This window comes from Gossypium raimondii, chromosome 2 (assembly GCF_025698545.1).
Source record: "Gossypium raimondii isolate GPD5lz chromosome 2, ASM2569854v1, whole genome shotgun sequence".
Classification (NCBI taxonomy): domain Eukaryota; kingdom Viridiplantae; phylum Streptophyta; class Magnoliopsida; order Malvales; family Malvaceae; genus Gossypium; species Gossypium raimondii.
The window spans coordinates 11,017,136-11,035,817 of record NC_068566.1 but is presented as its reverse complement, the minus strand read 5'-3'; the positions used below and the strand labels follow the sequence as shown (position 1 = coordinate 11,035,817).

At 33.3% G+C, this 18,682-nt stretch overlaps 1 pseudogene; it reads right to left on the bottom strand.

Moving 5' to 3' along the window:
- Positions 1–7,595: 7,595 nt before the first annotated feature.
- On the bottom strand, positions 7,596–7,692 carry LOC128039404 (small nucleolar RNA R71; annotated as a pseudogene).
- Between the last annotated feature and the right edge of the window lie 10,990 nt (positions 7,693–18,682).

Here is an 18,682-nt window from a genome sequence, read left to right as displayed (position 1 = left end):
CTTTACCGTTGTCGAAGTCAATGGTTGCCTTCTTTTTACACATTTCAAACAACTTCACTTGTAAGGTTTGACTCAATTTGACCCTTAATTTACTTTCCTTTCTAATGATTAATATAACCTTCCATCATAATATATTGTTGGTATCATCTATATTTTATATTATAGCCTAAATTCTAATTGTTTAAAAATAAATTTGGTCTTTTATCCAAATTTCGAAATCAACACTTACGGTAATTAAGTTTATTTATTATTTTTTGAAGAATATTGAAAAGTGAACATTTAAATATATCTCTAAAAATATATATAGAAACGGATGGAATGACTAAAATAATCTTTAATAAAGAAGAAGGGTTACATTTACCTACAACTAATGGTTGTATTTTTTTTTAAAAAGTTTGGTGATAAAACCTTTGAATTTGTTTGACTTCTTCTACCCTCCAATTGCTTAACAAGGATATTAGTTTTAAAAAGCAATTACAGGGACCTTTGGCTTCAACTGGATTTTTTGAAGGGAGTGGAATAATCGGGGGTAGGCCCGCACGTGGACAAGCGACAACTGTAAACCCATCATTAAAACAAGAAAAAGATAATAATAGTAATAATATAAGGTGGGAGAGACAGAGAGACGTAACCTGGAGCAAACGCCAAAAGATACCCTCAACACAACCATAAATAAACTTGTTTTCATTTATTAAACTAAGATCCTTTTTTTTTCTTGTCTTCTTTTTCACTTCACTTTTGGTCTTATTTCTCCGATATTATAAAAAGTATAATAATTTATTTCACCTTCTAATTTTACAAATTATTATTTTAGCTCTTCATTTTTTATTTTAACTCTTAAACTTGTATTATTCGTCAAATCATTTTAAAATATATGAAAAATTTAACATCGGTTAAATTTACTAACGTGACATACATATACATGTGGCATAACCAGTGTTAACATACATCAACTTTTCTATAACCAGTGTTAACATACATTAATTTTTCTATCTAGTTTGAGGTGATTTGACAAACAACTAAAATTTAAGGGCTAAAAGAGACAAAAAAATTAAACTGGTGACTAAAACAACTTTTTTTTATTAAGTTGAAAGACAAAATAAGTTATTATACCTTACAAAAAAAGAAAAGAAAAACCTTTTGTTGATACAACATATGATGTTGGAGGTGATTTGCACAATGTGTTGAGAATCATAGTGTTGATTTAGAAGTATTTAGGGAATTATTGTCAGATTTAGTCAAAACATCGATAATGGAATGGAAAATTTGGCTTTCTTAGTGATGGAGGGAATTTAAATAGAATAAGAGCTTGGTGTGAAATTTTCTAGACAGGTGTCTTATTTTGTAGAGTTTGTAATAAGGTTATTAAAAATTTCACTAGGATGTGATGGGATTCGATCGAAGAGTTGACAGTTGACCGCTGTTAAATGTGTGAATGTTTGGACTGGAATTACTACAACAAAAAGTTATGTAATAAAGCAACGGTGTCCGCAAATATACGGGTCAAATTGTAATATAGTTTGTTTACAATGAAACACTTGGTAAGTATTCCGATGATCGTACTCAAGGAATTGCTGATTGGAGAAAATCACTATTAAATTAATTACAGAAAATAAATACTAATCTAGTCGAGTTTCGAATTAGTAGTGCAAATCCAAAACGATAATAGAATTAATTAATTACTTTAACCTAAACTAAGACTAACCCTAGACTAAAATTATTGAAAAGAAATTAACAATCAACGAAATCTCAAATAGGAGGTAGAAGATTAACTCGCTTTAGTGGTTGTAATTAACTTCAAAACTCGGGTTTTAGTGAATTAGCTAATAACTAACCAATTATTACCTCTCGACCTCTAACTGATTAATTAATCGATAAATACTCATTTATCTCTCTACATCGCTTTCTAAACCAAGATAAATTATGATTTACTCGGCAAATTTATTTCTCGACTTTGTTTTACCTAGATGACTTCCTAAGGGCATCAATCTTAGAGTTTAAGCATATATAATTTAAACCAACTAATTTTATGGGGAACCCTCGTTCTTCCGTTAATTACTCCTACATCCGCTTGTTAACCTTCCTAAAGGATTTAGTTACGCATGAATCTAAATACTATTTTCCCTAGAAATAATTTAATCATGCAAAACACATAAATTAAATTAAAACAGAAAAAGATAGAAATTGATCTGTTTGATAAGTTGGATGTGCTCGGTTCCTCAGATTCCTTTGATATCTAGCGAGATATCGATGTTGACAAATGAGAAGTGAAAGAAAAATACTAAAACGCTTAATAACAAAGGCTTGGACTCAAATCAAATCCAAGTTAGAATAAGAAATAAAAACTATTTGGAAAATAAAATAAAACCTAATTAAAATCCTAATTAAAACTAAGTATACTAACTGAAACCCTAATAATGGCCTCCAAAACGACAACCTTATAGCTTAGCATAAGCTTGCTATTTATAGGCAAAGTTAACTACTCAATTAGGTCAATTAGAAGCCTTAATTAAGTTAAATATAGATTGTGCGGACGAAAACACTCTTGATTAATTTTTGCCCTCCATCAGACCTGTGTCGCTATACAGGCTTATGCGTGTTGCAACACACAACTTTGAACTTGACTTTTGGATTTCGTTCAACTATGTTGCGGCCCTGAAAGCTCGTGTTGCGACTCGGTTGTCATTGCTTTTGGGCCTGAAAATCGGTGTCCTGCATACTTAATTAACTCGTTAAAACTACCTTAAGGCTCGTATTGGCCTAAGAGATCAACTAACTCAAAATTATGTGTAAAAATGCTTATTTTTTTCAATAAATTAAATCTAAGCTACTAAAACTGGAAATGCAATAAAATAACCTGAAACGACTTAAAAACAAGCTCGTTAAGTGCCAAAAAGTACCTAATTTACCAGTACAAATTGTGGAAGGTCAAAACCCCCCACACTTAACTCATTGCTTGTCTTCAAGCAAATAAGATAAAATTAAAAGGTAAATAAAAGAAAACACACAAGATGATAAAGTACTCGAGCATGTTTTGTATGCGTAATTGGATCGAAGTAATATAAACAAGATGATGTAGCTAAACACGTAATTCTAGCACGATATGTAACTGACTCATGACTTCTAATATTAGACAGGTTAGTTCACTAAATTACAAAGCAAACAAATCAAAGAATGTCAAGCATAGTGGTCTATCAAAACAAATACACAAATATACATTTATGCTCAAAGAAATATAAGTGGTATGAATTTTCAATTCTCAGTCCAATTTTATCCATGCAGTGTATCACCTAGGTCACATAGGACTTTTTGGCTTGTAACATTTTGCGGCTTAGGTTGGTTCAGATTTCAAGAATAGTCTCGACAAAACAGGTTAAGCATGAAAATAATTTAGCACATTATATTGTTTCCAATACTCCCCCAATGTACCAACTAGGCTCACCACCTTATATCCACTTCTCTCACCTTCCTTTTCGCTCCATTCCCTAATGTACAACATAGTATTCCTGAGTACAATTATCTTGGTGAGTCTTTTGTGAAAAAATGAGTATTCTTTTTCTTTTTCTTTCTTTTCTTTTTACTCACTTTGCTTTTGCTTTTTTGAGATTTTCTCGTTTGACTTTTAGCCTTCACAAAGCTTTCATTCACTTGATTTTTTTCACTAAGGCACAAGTTTGCAAGAATTTTCTACTCACTATACTATACTATTCCTTAGTTTTCACTCTCAATTATATTTATTTTCTTTATTTTGAAACCTCCGTTATGTATCTACTTAACCATCAATATTAATGGCTCGATGTCTAAGTTCGTGCTGAGACCAAAAAGAAAGGTCTAAGAGATTATATATTAAGCTTATGGTTTCATTCACGATACATCAAGAAAATGGATTTAGGCTTAAAACAGAGTACTAGGAAATTCATGCATCGGGTCGGCTTTTTAGCTCTAGTGTCTACCAAACAATGCCTTAGGTCATCCTTAAGTATTTCAATACATGGATTCAATTAACCAAGTTTATCAATTCTTACAACCTATTATTCAATTTACATTCATGCTTTTTGTGTATCTATTTATCATGTGGTATGCTTAACACACTTTAACCTATTCACAGTGTTATAAATTGAACTAATTAGTCTAAAATTAGACAACCTAGAATCAATTATTATCAAACTAAATTTACAGTTTATACACAATCCTATTTACATGCTCCTAACCAATCACTTGTATTTCTACAAGTTCGAGCACAAACAAAACACACAATAAAAAAATTTAACGAAAAAATAATAAGTAAACATTTAAAAATACTGAAAATATTAAATAAAAATTTGAAAATTCTATGTTACCCCCACACTTTGTTTAACACATTGTCCCTACTGTGCTCAAAAAATAATTAAGGAAAGAGATTACCCGTCTTGGCATGATAGCTCCACGATATTTGTAGGGTTACATCCCCCTTGCTTGTTTAGATCCAAAATGTAGTGCCATCCAAAGCGTGAAGTTCCTACACAAAAATAATAGGTTTTTTTTGCAATAATAAAATTTAACTAAAATAAAAGATAAAAGAAAAGAAAACTAAAGTCATCCAAGTTTTTTATTACAACCTCAAAATTAAATTAAAGGAATTATTTAATTGGAGTCGAATGTCGTCACCTCTTCCTCTATCGCCTTCCTCTTACCTCTTCTCGCAGCAATGTTTGTTGCTAAGCGAGAAGTGAAAAAAAATACTAAAACACTTAATAACAAAGACTTGGACTTAAATCGAATCCAAGTTAGAACAAGAAATAAAAACTGTTTGTAAAAGAAAACAAAAACCTAATTAAAATCCTAATTAAAACTAAGTCTACTAACTAAAACCTTAAGAATGACCTCCAAAACGACAACCTTATAGCTTAGCATAAGCTTGCTATTTATAGGCAAAGTTAACAACTTAATTAGGTCAATTACAAGCCTTAATTAAGTTAAATTAGATTGTGAGGACGAAAACACCATTGATTAAATTTTGCCCTCCATTAGACCTGTGTCACGACATAGGCTTATGTGTGTCACGACACACAACTTCAAACTCTACTTCTGGATTTCGTTCAAATATGTTGGGACCTCAGAAGCTTATATTGCAACCCAGTTGTCATTCCTAATGCATTTGGCCCTGAAATAGGTGTCCCGTACATTCAATTAACTAGTTAAAACTACCTTAAGTCATGTATTGCCCTAAGAGGTCAACGAACTCAAAATTATGTGTAAAAATGTTTATTTTTATAATAAATTAAATCTAAGCTCGTTAAGTGCCTGAAAATACCTAATTTGCCACTACAAATTGTGGCAGGTAAATAGTAGAGTTATTATAGGTTTTATTAGACTTTTACGTTGATATGATAGGAGAAGTTGATAAGTTCTCATCATATAAATGTAATTGTACACTTTTTTACTTAGATTTATGTAAGCTTTTAAGTAAAATATTGCATATAGTTGGATAATAAGAGTAGATTTCATGCATTGCATCATATTTACATTTTACATTGTTTTTAATTGTTTTTAGTTAAATTTTAGTTATTTTAAGTAATAATTACTTTAATAAGTGCTTTAGCTTGAATTTGGTCTAATTTGGCATGAAGAGTGAGTTTAAATACGAGTGGATACAAGATGAAGGCTAAAAAAATAAAACCTGAGGGACTTGCGCACGTGCACCATGGCACGTTGGGTTTGCAGCAAAAGAAGGCCACATTGTTTATCATTTTTTCTCGTCTGATTTTGTTAATTCAAGCCCAAGTCACATTGAGCCCTAATGAGGTCAACACAAGGCTATAAATAACCACCCTTAAGCCTTAATTAAGTGTGCTGAAAAGAGTCAACATTTACTTTTATGTTTATTAAGTTTTCTTTTAGGTTTTCTTGTTAGTTTTCTTTCAAATTAATTGTAGTCGTCATGCTAACATTTTGTCTAAGAAACGTTTGGGTTGAGATTAAACTTGTAACTTTCAATAAGATATTTTTTTTCTCTTAATCTCTTTTCAATTAGTTGTTCTAGATTGTTGTAATTATTCAACTAACCACTCAAGTAGTGTTGATGTAAGTTAGAAGTTAATGGGTTATTAATTGAAATATTTTAGAGGTAAGTTTAAGTTAGGGCAAGATTAATTGTGTTGGAAAAATCAGTTAATAAAATAGTTTTACAATTATAGTGGAATATTTAATTTTTTTCAGTGGGAAAGTAAGTTCTCTCTATAAAAATTGGTAGAGATTGTAATTTCTAGAAAATAAAATTTATTCTAAGTAAATAAATTTCCACTAATTTCTAACAGAATAACGAAAACTCAATAATCTATGAAGTGTGTTTTTTGGTCAACTAGTGCTCTCTATTTAAAGGGAGAGGTACAATATTCCTATTTGAACAAGCTCTTGAAAAGTAATATTTATTTAATAGAAAACACACTACCCTCTAACTAGAGTAGGAGAAGGCGACACACCGTCTTTATTTCTACTAGGGTTGCCGCCCGTCATGTTCATGAAAGATAGGTTTAGGCCTCTCCTGTATTGGATCCAATTATATGGGCTTCCTAGACATTTAACTTAACATTTTATAATTTAATCCAACCCAATATTTATTTTCTATTTCCCAAAATAAATATAATTTATTCAATTAATTAAATTAATCTCTCAATTAAATAATTTTCTCAACCCAAATCTAATTTTGCTAAAGTCATAACAAATTTACCATAAAAGAATCTATGAAGAAATATATTTAATTTCCTTATTTAATAGATTCATATTGACTAATTAATTTAATTCCTATAATTAATTAAACAATAAATTGAAAATCTTAAATTAATTATCCGATAACTCTTTTACTTACCTATTACTTGATAATGGATGTGTACACTTACAGAAAATGACAAGTTACAAGTTTTTAGCGCTGTTGTCGGGAACTGTTACTTTAATCATTATTTGTGAAATTATTCCTTGCAATTTGGTTATTTATTTTTATTTTTTAATTAATTTTTATTCTTTGTTCTTTATTTTTTTTGTTATTTTGTTTTTAGGTCTTATTGAGCATAGATCGAATCATCGATTTACTCCCTATAGACCTTGAAACTGAGTTGACATTTGGACAAAGAAGATGAGAAAGATTAGCCTAGAGACAAGCCGCAGAAATATACCTTAAGAATCAAAATGATGTTCAAGGGAATGGAGCTGCTAATGTTCGTAATCCAATCCTTATTGCTGATGATAGGGATCGTGCTATAAGGCAATATGTTGTGCCACTTTTTAATGAGTTAAATCTAGGAATTAGGAGACTGAAGGTTGAGGCACCGTAGTGTGAATTGAAGCCTATGATGTTTTAGATGCTTTAAACAATAGGCCAATTTAGTGGAATGCCCATAGAATATTCACATCTTCACCTTCAGTTGTTTATGGAGGTGAACGATTCCTTTAAGATAATCAGTGTAACTGAAGAAACATTGAGGTTGAAGTTGTTTCCATACTTGTTGTGAGATTGAGCATTGGCATGGCTTAATTCGTTGCCACTCAATTCAATTTCTACTTTGCAAGAATTAGCTAAATGTTTTCTAGTAAAGTATTTCCCACCTAGCAAAAATGCTAAGTTGCGGAATGAGATCACCACTTTTTAGCAGATGGATGATGAGTCCCTATACGAAGTATGGGAAAGATTCAAAGAGAATGCCTTCACCATGAGCTTTTGCATTGTATCCCATGGGAAACATTTTAAATTGTCTCAACGCACGCACAAGGTTAGTGGTAGATGTTTCTTCAAATGGTGCTCTTTTATCTAAGTCTTATAATGAGGCTTACGAGCATCAAGTGAATAGCTAGTAACAATTACTAGTGGTCGACAAATCGAGCAGCTTCAGGAAGATGAGTAGCCGGAGTGCATGAAGTAGACGCGCTCACTTACTCTTAGCTTAGGTATCTTCTATTCTTCAATGTTGAAACAATTTACTACTAATGGTTTAAAACATGTTGTAGCTTAGCCACTGAGTCACTTTGATGTTATTTCCTGCGTATATTGTAGGGACGATCATTCTTTCGAGAATTGTCCATCAAATCCCGAGTCTGTTTACTACGTAAGGACTCAACACCAAAATAGAAGTGGACAAAGACCAAGGTCCAACTTCTATAATCCTTCGTGACAAAACCATCCAAACTTCTCTTGGAAACAAATGAGCTGGACTGAACAACAACTACATGCAACATAGATCAAATCAACCTATTAGTTTCAATCAACAAGTTCAAAAAGCACCGTGGTTGAACCTTCCAGTAATTTGGAGAATTTGTTGAAGGCATACATTGCTAAATATGATGCCTTGATTCAAGTCCAATCAACAACATTGGAGAATCTGGAAAATCAAGTAGGATAATTAGCTAATGAGCTTAAAAGTAAAGGCCAAGGTGTTGTACTAAGCAAAATAGAAAATCCTCTACCAATCGAGCTTCTAATAATCTTAAGAACTTATTAAAAGCATACATGGCAAAGAATGATGCAAATTTGAGAAATTTGGAGAACCATATGAGGTAGTTAGCCAACAAATTTCGAAATAGACCACAAGGATCTTTGCTCAGTGACACAAAAAACCTAAGAAAATCGGGCAAGGAAAATTTCAAAGCGGTCACTTTATGAAGCAGAAAGACTTTGGAACCTGAGGAAGTTGAGGTTGAAGATGAACCTCCCAAGAAAGAGGAAAATCAACCAACAGTTGAAATTCTTGCACCAGAGAAGCCAGATTTTGCAAATTCTGAAGAGGTAAAATCTAAACTAGTGAATTCTGATAAACTATCCCCTTCGTTAGATGTATATATATTACCTTGGAAGAGTTGTCCAATCCAAGCCAAAGTTCCACAACCTCCATATCTTTAAATACTTCAACAACATAAGCAACAATAGGATACGCAATTTAAGAGGATGTCAAATGTGTTGAAATAGCTACGTATCAACATTCCATTGATGGAAGCTTTGGAGCAAATGCCAAACAATGCAAAAGCTATGAATGAATATCTGTCTAAGAAGAGAAGGTTTGGAGAATTTGAAACTGTAGCCTTGATTATAGAATGTAGGTTGTTTTTTTTCTGAACAGGTTGCCTCCTAAATTGAAGGATCTAGGAAGTTTCACCATACCTTGCAATATTGGAGAATCCTATTATGGTAGGGCTTTGTGCTATTTGGGATCGAGTATCAACTTGATGCTTACGTGTGTGCTCAGATGATTACGTATTGATAAGGCCAGACTGACTACTGTTACACTCTAACTAGCAGACAAATCCTTAGTGCATTCAGAAGGAAAAATCGAGGATATATTGGTACGTGTTGATAAATTCATATTTCTTACTGACTTTATTATCTTAGATTTTAAAGCAGATAAAGAAGTACCAATCATCTTAGGAAGGCCTTTCCTGGCAACCAGCAAGACGATAATCAATGTACAGAAAGGTGAACTCGCCATGCGAGTTCAAGATGAACAAGTGACCTTTAATGTACTCAAGGCCCTAAGATCTCCTACTAAAGTTAAAGATCGTTCTACTGTCTCTGAGACAAATCTGTTGGTTCCTACAAAATTAGAATTCAATTCTTTAAATGATCTGTTGGAAGGTATTTTGTCTGATTCTCCATATTAAGATGAGGATGATACATGTTTGACCTTATTGGAAACTAACTCAAAAGGATTTAGTTCAAAAGTCAGGAATAATGAATGTCCATTAGGCCAAAAAACACAAGTACGATTTGATTTAAGGTTTATTGCTATAAACATCACAAACCGGGTTGGTTTTTAAAATTTTAAATTTTTCGATGTACAAGAAAATCGTTTTCAAACTGGATTTTTCCAACAGTGACTATGGAAACAATGGCTTGATGTCTCAACTGGAGCAGGGGAATGTCGCAACCATGAAGTCAGATTGTTCAAAATTTTCATATTTTCCTATAAGGTTACGAAGCACCTATTTCATTTTGTTTTTAATGGCCCCAAAGCTCATTTCATCACATTATAGGTAGTAAACACGAACACCAAATATCATCTTTGGCATATCTAAACACTAATATATTTGATCTAATGCCCTAAGTATAATATATTTTTTTTAAAAATTGACTTAATAAAATTATTATTGAATTACATTGATACTGTAACTCCCTCGACCTGACCCGATCTACAAGATCTGAATCTCGGGTGTTATGTTATTCTTACACATGTAACTTGAAAATTTCTTTGTTTCTTTTATTCATTTATGTAAACGTCTATCTATGAGTATAGCAGAATCTCTTATTGGTGTACATTTACATTTCACCGATATACAAACCACAATCTATGACTACTACAGAGTTTCTTGTAAAAATACAATGTGTAGTTATCATTTTGACTTAATAAAATCTTAGACTTTCCTATTTTATCTCTTAGTCTATTGGATGCTTGGGGTACTACTTATTTATTTAGGTATAGAATTTAGCTATAAACATATTGAATTCCTACTTAAATGACTTATGTCCAGACTTTGACATGCCACTTGATTTCCTCTGTATGCATAACAGCCCAACGTGTCACTCCCTTGGCGTACCCCTAGCATCGTCTCTCAGCGCATATTCCTTTACAGACCTGAAAATGGAAATAACTTTAATAAGTTTGTAAGAAATTAATGAGCTAAACCTTAGAATACCTTTTTCATTCATTCTACATTGCATATATTATTTTGCACATCATTTGGGGCTTTTCTTGACTTTTCTTCCTTTTTTGGCGGGTACAATATTGCAGCTACCATATTTCTTCAGAACCATTTTCCTTCTCTTGAGCGCACTATACTTAACATCTCTTTACGTTCTATATCCTTTCTTAGATCTTATCTTTACATAACCCTTAACCTTTTCATTTACCTTATCACCAGACTTAATATCTTATTCCATACTTACTAGTCTTGTCATTCTCTTCGGGGCGGTGTAGATTATGCCCAATACTTAATTCAGAGTTCACTTAGATCTTCTTTGCTTCAATGCACTCTCTATATTTACTTTTAACTCATATCTTTTCCTCACCGGCTCCGGACATACTAATGTCCAAACTGTGAATAATGTAGTAAAAGAGATGTAAATGATGCGGTATCCGAAAGTATACGAGTCCAGTTATAATATAGTTACAATGAAGTAGGTGAGTACTCCGAGAATCGTACCCAAGGGAGGCGAGTGCTTGATCAATTTTATCCTAAACACTAAAAGATCCAATTAGTACTTTAAATCAGTTATAGTACGAAAACATAAAAGAAAGATATTTTAAAGATTTTTAGAATAATAAAAATATAGTAACATAAAGAGATAAATATCAAGAGATTGAAAAATAGAATAAATCAAATATGATTATGGGTGATTAACTCACTTCGATAATCTTCATCAACTATCTCTTCAAGTTCTTCGTCAATCAACTAGTCGGTATCCCAGTAGGACCTTTCGATCATCCACTAAAATAATGAGTTGGCAAGGGCTACTTATCTTCCGACTTCACAATCCAGACCGGTTTGGAGTGAAGGTGTTCATGGATAGGCCATACCAATTTTGGGTTAATTCCCACCTTGATGACATCCTAGAGTTGTCAGGCCTAGAGTTTAGGTTCTTTTTTTCCCAAACAGCTGATTCGTTGAGTAGCCCTATAAAACAGTTAACAAATCATACCTCCACTCACTAATCCCCCATAGAAGGATTAGTTCTTTATGGTTTTCATAAAAAATATAGAATTGATATAAAGAGAGAACATGATAAATTAATCGAAGTATAGAGTTTAAGAAAATGCCTGATTTGTATTAAGTATGATGTGAATCCATGAGTTTGTCTCCACAAATTGAATATCTTGAGATAAACACAGAACAACTTGAAAATAAATCTAAAACCAAAGAAGAAAGAAAATCTAAACTGGAATTAAAAGTAGAATTCTAAACTAAGTAATTGGTCCCTGTAATGTATGACAAATGAGCCTATTTATAGCTTTCAGGTGACCGTTGTCTTTAACCCTAGGTTAGCTGATGTTCATGAGCTTTAAGTTTGATTGTGCGAACCAAAACACTCCCTAGATTGTGTTAATTCCAGTCCAGTTTTGATGTCGCTACACATCAGAATCTGTGTCGTGACATTATACTCCTCTTGGGATATCTTCAGGGGTATGGTGCGACACCCTTAGTTTGTGTCACGAAATCGGAGACAGTCTCATAATTTCTCCATTTTGCTCTCTATGTTACGACATTGAGTATTCTTTGTGGCGACATAGTGACTAGTATCGGTTTTTTACGCCTTCTAATGGTCTCTTACACACTTACAAAGTTCATTAGCTCACCCTTAAGCCTCTTTTGGCCCTTAAGGTCAATAAAAGACTCAATTTGCACATTTTATTTGCTTTAGTAAAACTTACGAAAATATATTTAAAACCTAGTGAAAATGCTTGCTGTCAAGCTCCTAAGGTGCAAAAATTAGTCTAATTTGTTACACTGAATTACGATAAATCAGCCTCGCCACGTACTCTGGGGTACACTAGCCGTTCTATCCATCCCTTGAAACTATACGGGGTTCGCCATTTATATGGTGTCCGTCGAAAGGTGTTGACTTCAGATGTCATCACGAGATCCGTTCTTCAAATTTTGCCACGAAGGCATCCTTTTAAAATTTTTTGCCACAAGACATTCGTTTAAATGAGATAGACACAAAGACAGCCATATGTATTCCTTTAATAGAAACAACCATAAAGCCATAACTGAGTTTTGTGTTTTTAATTCTGACGGTCCCCTTTAGACGACTCTGGAGACAGACTCACGCTCATCATGCAAACTCATACTTGACAGGCTTTTTTCTTTCACACTCCTTCATGGCAGATGTATTCGTGCTTCCACACATGTAACACATGCCCTTAAACTTCATGTATAGACTCTTCATGTAGTGACTTGTTCATGGCAGACACAATTATGCTTTTAGACATATTATACATGCATATACTTCTTTTTCTTATTGGAGGCATAGTGTTAGGCTTTATTCATTTAGCATAAAAATATCTAGATTACAAACATACATTTAAGGTTGTCGAACTTCAAATCTAATCCTTCTTTGTGACAATAGCAACTTGAGTTCCAAATCTTTCATTCAACCAAATACTATGGCTTCCTTGCCTAGTCAAACAAAGACACTTTGTTAGAACTCACTCGAGTAACCTTTTACCTCTACTTTAACTCAGACATATCAGTAAGCCTTATTTCTTCAAGTATATTGACAAAGCTGTGTTTCCTTAACAGACAAAGTCATGAAACATACCTTGTTGGGAGGGAGCTTACTAGTAGAAACCAGAGTTTTAGACTTGTCTTTTTGGGAGGCATCCCCCCATCTACTTAGCCCCTCCATCCTTAAGAAGGAAGATAAGCCTCCTTAACTAAACCTGAGTGTCCTTTTAACCTGACTCAATTTTTCATGGGGACTTGGTGAACGTTACATCAAGACTGAGTGGCTTATCAAAATCTGCCATGTCTAAGAAATTTACCTGATACTCCTTCAATCTTTAACTCTTCTGGTTCATGTTTGGTTAGTTCCCAACCAACCTTTCTTACAACTTAATTGGTACGGGACCATATTTGTCACTGAAGGTATTATGCCTTCTAGCCTGGCCTTATACCTCATAACCATCCCTTTCGTACCCTTCACTTGCATTTTACTTATCATCCCAATCTGGGTAGGAATCCTTGTCTACTTATTTCTATATCAGAGTCTTCCTGTTTTATATGTCGGAAAGTGGATTTGGGTGACTACTACTACTTGGTCAACCATTCCTCCCTAATACTCCTTAACACTCTTGGTTTGCTTATTCTATACGCTAAGATGGGCCTTTTTGGACAAACACTTCTTTGCTTGTTGTTTTTCTACATAATTATACGCTTAATTTAGATAATTTTACACTCTTACCATTATTATTTGAATCATCATACTATTATAGGGTACGTTCAATGTTAAGTTATTTGAAGTTGCCAATCTCTTTTTGGGGATATGCGGTACAAAAGACTTGTTATATTTTGAATGATGTGCCAACTAAGGGAACATAAAAAAATCCATACGAATTGTGGCATGACAGGAAGCCAACTCTAAAACATTTAATAATTGTGGTGTGCCAACTAATGCCCAACCCACGTATTGGACAAAGATACGTAAATTTGGACTCACAGACATTATTGTGCATGTTTATAGGATATCCGAAGGGAACAAAGGGTGGTTTGTTTTGTAACCTGAAAGAGAAAACTATTATAGTGTCAACTCATGCTACTTTCCTTAAAGAAACTTACATGGATGACTCTAAACCTTGGAGTAAAGAGGTACCCGAGGAAATTTCGAGAAATATAGAAAACCAACTTGTAACCTGAGTCTAAACATTTGGCTAGATTGAGAAGGCTACATTAGCCACCGTAATGGCTAAGCTAACTTACGTTACTTTTGAAGAACTTAAATAAACTCATTTTAGAGAAAACTGTAGTTGTACTTTGAGTTAACATAAAAGCATTCATTTATTAGGTCGTGTATACTTAGGATTCATTTTATTGTTGATAGTGTTGTTTTAGCAAAACCGTTTGCTTGTCGCTCTTCTTTTAAAAAATTGATGTTAAACTAATGTAGTGGAAAAACCATTTTTCAAGTCATTTTGGAAGCTTAGTTGCCTTATCGATTTGTTTTTCAAAAACAGTTCCTCTGTAATGCAGCATAAACTAGGGAACAGTATCAAATTTTACTTAAGCCCGATATCATGCATTATCTGGTTATTATGCTTAAGTAATCCATGCATGAAAAAAATCCTAAAATAAAAGTTACCAAGCCACAGACCAGAAGTCATTAAAAATTTCAAACCAAAACCATTAGAGACTGATTAATACTTATAAAAAAATCTGTGGTCCAAGGTGATTCTCCGAATGCTGAGTCCGGTTCTAATTTTGAGGGTTACCTGAAAAGTTAAACACTATTAGGGGTGAGCTTATGAAAAGCTCAGTGTGCGTTGAACCATTATTTAAACAAACATAAATATTGAATACAATGAAACATATTGGCTTTAACAGAAGAAAACAAAACCATCATAGGAATTTCATATCATTACATAGCCATTATAAAATTGATATCAAACGGTGTATGAGCATAGGTCATCATTTATTCGAGTAATAATCATTAATTTCGATACCATTTAATGCAACAAAATACAATACGCATCATAAATCAATAACATTGAATATGTCATGAGCATGATGCAATGCAAAAAGGTTCCTACCCATACCATTCGCTACACACCGTGAGTTACCTAGAACCTGTCATCTGAACTCCAAAAACTTATGGGCTTAAGCCCGTTGTGGTTAAAACCACCAATAATAATATGCAGAAAATTTTGCCAGTAAAAATGCAGACAAGCTGGTAGTAAAAATGCGATAAATCACCATTCCCCTCGATACTCTAGGTACAGTGCACTGACTACGAATAATATGGACTTAATATGCCGCCGGTACTCCACGGAACTCTTTTGTCAACCACAAAATCCTAACCCAATGCATATATGTAACACAATCTCATACATAATCATATCTCAATACTTTTCACATTCATTTGACATGCTCAGCATGTCCTCAATAATGACATACTTTCAGTAAATGGAAACAACACTCTAATATTTTAAATTACCACTGTGTTGATATCGATCAGTATCGTTCAATTTCACATACTTTGTAGATTTTCATTGTGCATAAATAGCACCCTTTTCAGTACACAATATAACAAATATCTCATGCATTTAAATCGTACATAAGCTTAATATCTCAACACATTATATCATTCAGTCAAACATTCTCATATCTCATAACTCAAATATGCAATTACAAACTCAATCAAACATTCATACTATCAAACTAGCAGTTTTTCCAACATGTCAATCTTTTAAGGCTCGAAACAGACCTAGTTTGACCACTCACAAAGTCAATAATTTGGCTATTAAGCCAATCCAATCAGCAAGCAAATTTAGCAAATATAACATGATATTTAACATTTTCAAACAATTTGATGAGTTTAAGACCCACACCTTATTTTTCGCTTCCTTGCAACACACTAGCGAATCTTCCAATTTTCCTTAATAATTCCTTAAATGAACCTAAACCAAAATTTAGTATAACTTCAATAAATTTACCATTAAACCAGCCCCCAATCACCCACTTATGATTTCAAACTAATCCTTGAAATTTTAACTATTTTATGAATCCAAACTAGTTAGATTCCTTACACTGTATCGATGCGAACCGTACGTAGAATCGTTATTCACCTTTACGATTTAGGGCATTTGGGTCAACACCGAGTTTAATAATATACTAGAAAATCAGTAGATAATTAATGAGTAAATTCCTTCTTTTAATCAGTTCATAACCTTTACCCAACAACTATGTCAAAATAACAAACTAGTTATCCTTAATTGCACTTAAGCTTCATGATTTGTGGGATCTGATTGGCTAATTGATCAAGAATGTCTTTCCCTAAACTAGTTGAGAGAAAAGGCAATGACACTTTCTTGGCAATGTTTGGGATCGATCTTGGGGTTCAAGTTTTTAGATTTGGGGCTGATTTATGGATAAATGGCAGCAATAGAGTAAAGGAGATGGTGCACAATCTTGATGCAAAAATAAGAAGAAAGAGATGGTAAAATGAGAGGTGTAGGTGACGACAACAATGGGAGAAATAAAGAAAATTAAAGAGAAAAGAGGAGAGGAAGAGGGTGAACGACTAGGGTAGGGAAAATTTGAATTAAAGGCTAAAAAATACAATAAAAAGTTGTATTTATACTTAGGGTTCAAGGGTATGGATGGCACACATATTAAAAAAACAAGGGATTTTGTAAAATTTAATTATTTCATAAGGGAAATGATTCGAACTTGGGACCTCATTTAATTTCTATGCTTTCTCATATTTCCTTTAACCATTAGGCTTTTTCCCCATTCTTGGAATAATTTTGCAATATTTATTACAAAAACAAGGCATGTCATATACTAGGGTTTAAGGCAAAATTTTCAAAATAATAAAAATGATGCGAGAGAAGGGATTTGAACTTGAGTTTTAAGAAATGTTTGCCTAAACACTTTACCAAGAAAACACTACCTCATTTATTTCCTTAAAATGCATAGATAATCTCAAAAATGAAGGTATGACTACTCTCTTTGGATTCACAAACCCAATTCTACTAACCCTCGAATTTGAGATGTTACACAACTCCTAATAGTAGACTTGCAAATGATCAGCAGCATAAGGTAATTTGTCATAGTGGGAGGGTCTCTCATAAGCCAAGCTGCCTTGGATTAACAGTTTGCTATAACTAGCTTGATGAATGCCGAAAACAAACTTGACACTCTAGTGAAAGACCATATGATAACTCTTATGGATAATTTGCCGATGTTATGGATAATGAGGTCAATTTGGACCAGAAAACTCAAATTGAGATGGTGTTAAAGAGCTTGTCCAAGGAATTTGCAGGCTTTTGGTTCGATGTTAAGTTATCCAAAGCTACCAATCTCTTTCATGGGATATACAGTACAGAAGGCTTGCTATATTCTGAATGATGTGCTAATTAAGGCAACATCGAAAACTCAATACAAATTTTGGCATGGCAAGAAGCCAAGTCTAAAAAATTTAAGAATCGTGGCATGCCAACTAATGCCCAACCCACGTATTGGACAAAGATGCGAGGAAGTTAGACTCACGGGATGAATTGTGCATGCTTGTAGGATATCCGAAGGGAACAAAGGGTGGTTTGTTTTATAACTCGAAAGAGAAAATTATTATAGTGTCAACTCATACTAATTTCCTTGAAGAAAGTTTCATGAATGACTATAAAATTTGGGGTAAAGAGGTACTCGAGGAAATTTTGGGAAATATACAAAACCCCACAAAAACTGCTCCAGAACCAACTCCTAATAGTAGACCTACAAATGATCAATAGCATAGGGTGCTTCATTGTAGTGGGAGGGTCTCTCATATCCCTAAGTTCTTCTAATTTGGCAAAAGTATTTTTAACACTAAGTCTGCCGGATAGGAAGATGATAACCCAATCATATGTGATGAAACAATGTAGAGTGTTGATTCCAACCTTTGGGAAATAACTATAAAAGCTGAGATTGATTCTATGTATTCCAACTCAGTGTGGGAACTTGTAGACTTATCGGAAAGGATAAAACGCATAGGTTGTAAGTGGATCAACAAAAGGAAAAAAATATGGATGAAAAGTGGAAACGTATAAGGCCAAACTTGTATCAAAAGGTTATACTCATAAAGAAGGCATCGAAACCTTCTCTTCGATTGCCATGCTCAAGTCAATCCACATATTACTATCCATTGCAATGGTTCTCAATTACGAGATCTAGCAAATGGATGTCAGGACAGCATTGTTGAACATAGATCTTGAAGAAAGCATTTGCATGATGCAACCCACCGAATATATAGCTAAAGGAAACAAGCATAAAGTTTGTAAACTGTTTAGATCAATATATGGAATTAAGCAAGTATCCCACTCATCGAACAAGGATTTGATCAAGCGATTAAGACTTTTGGATTTGAGCAAAACATAAATGAACCTTATGCTTATAAACATTTAGGGGATGGAAAGATGGTATTTCTCATTTAATATGTCGATGAGCCTTATGTTTATAACCTTATATTTTT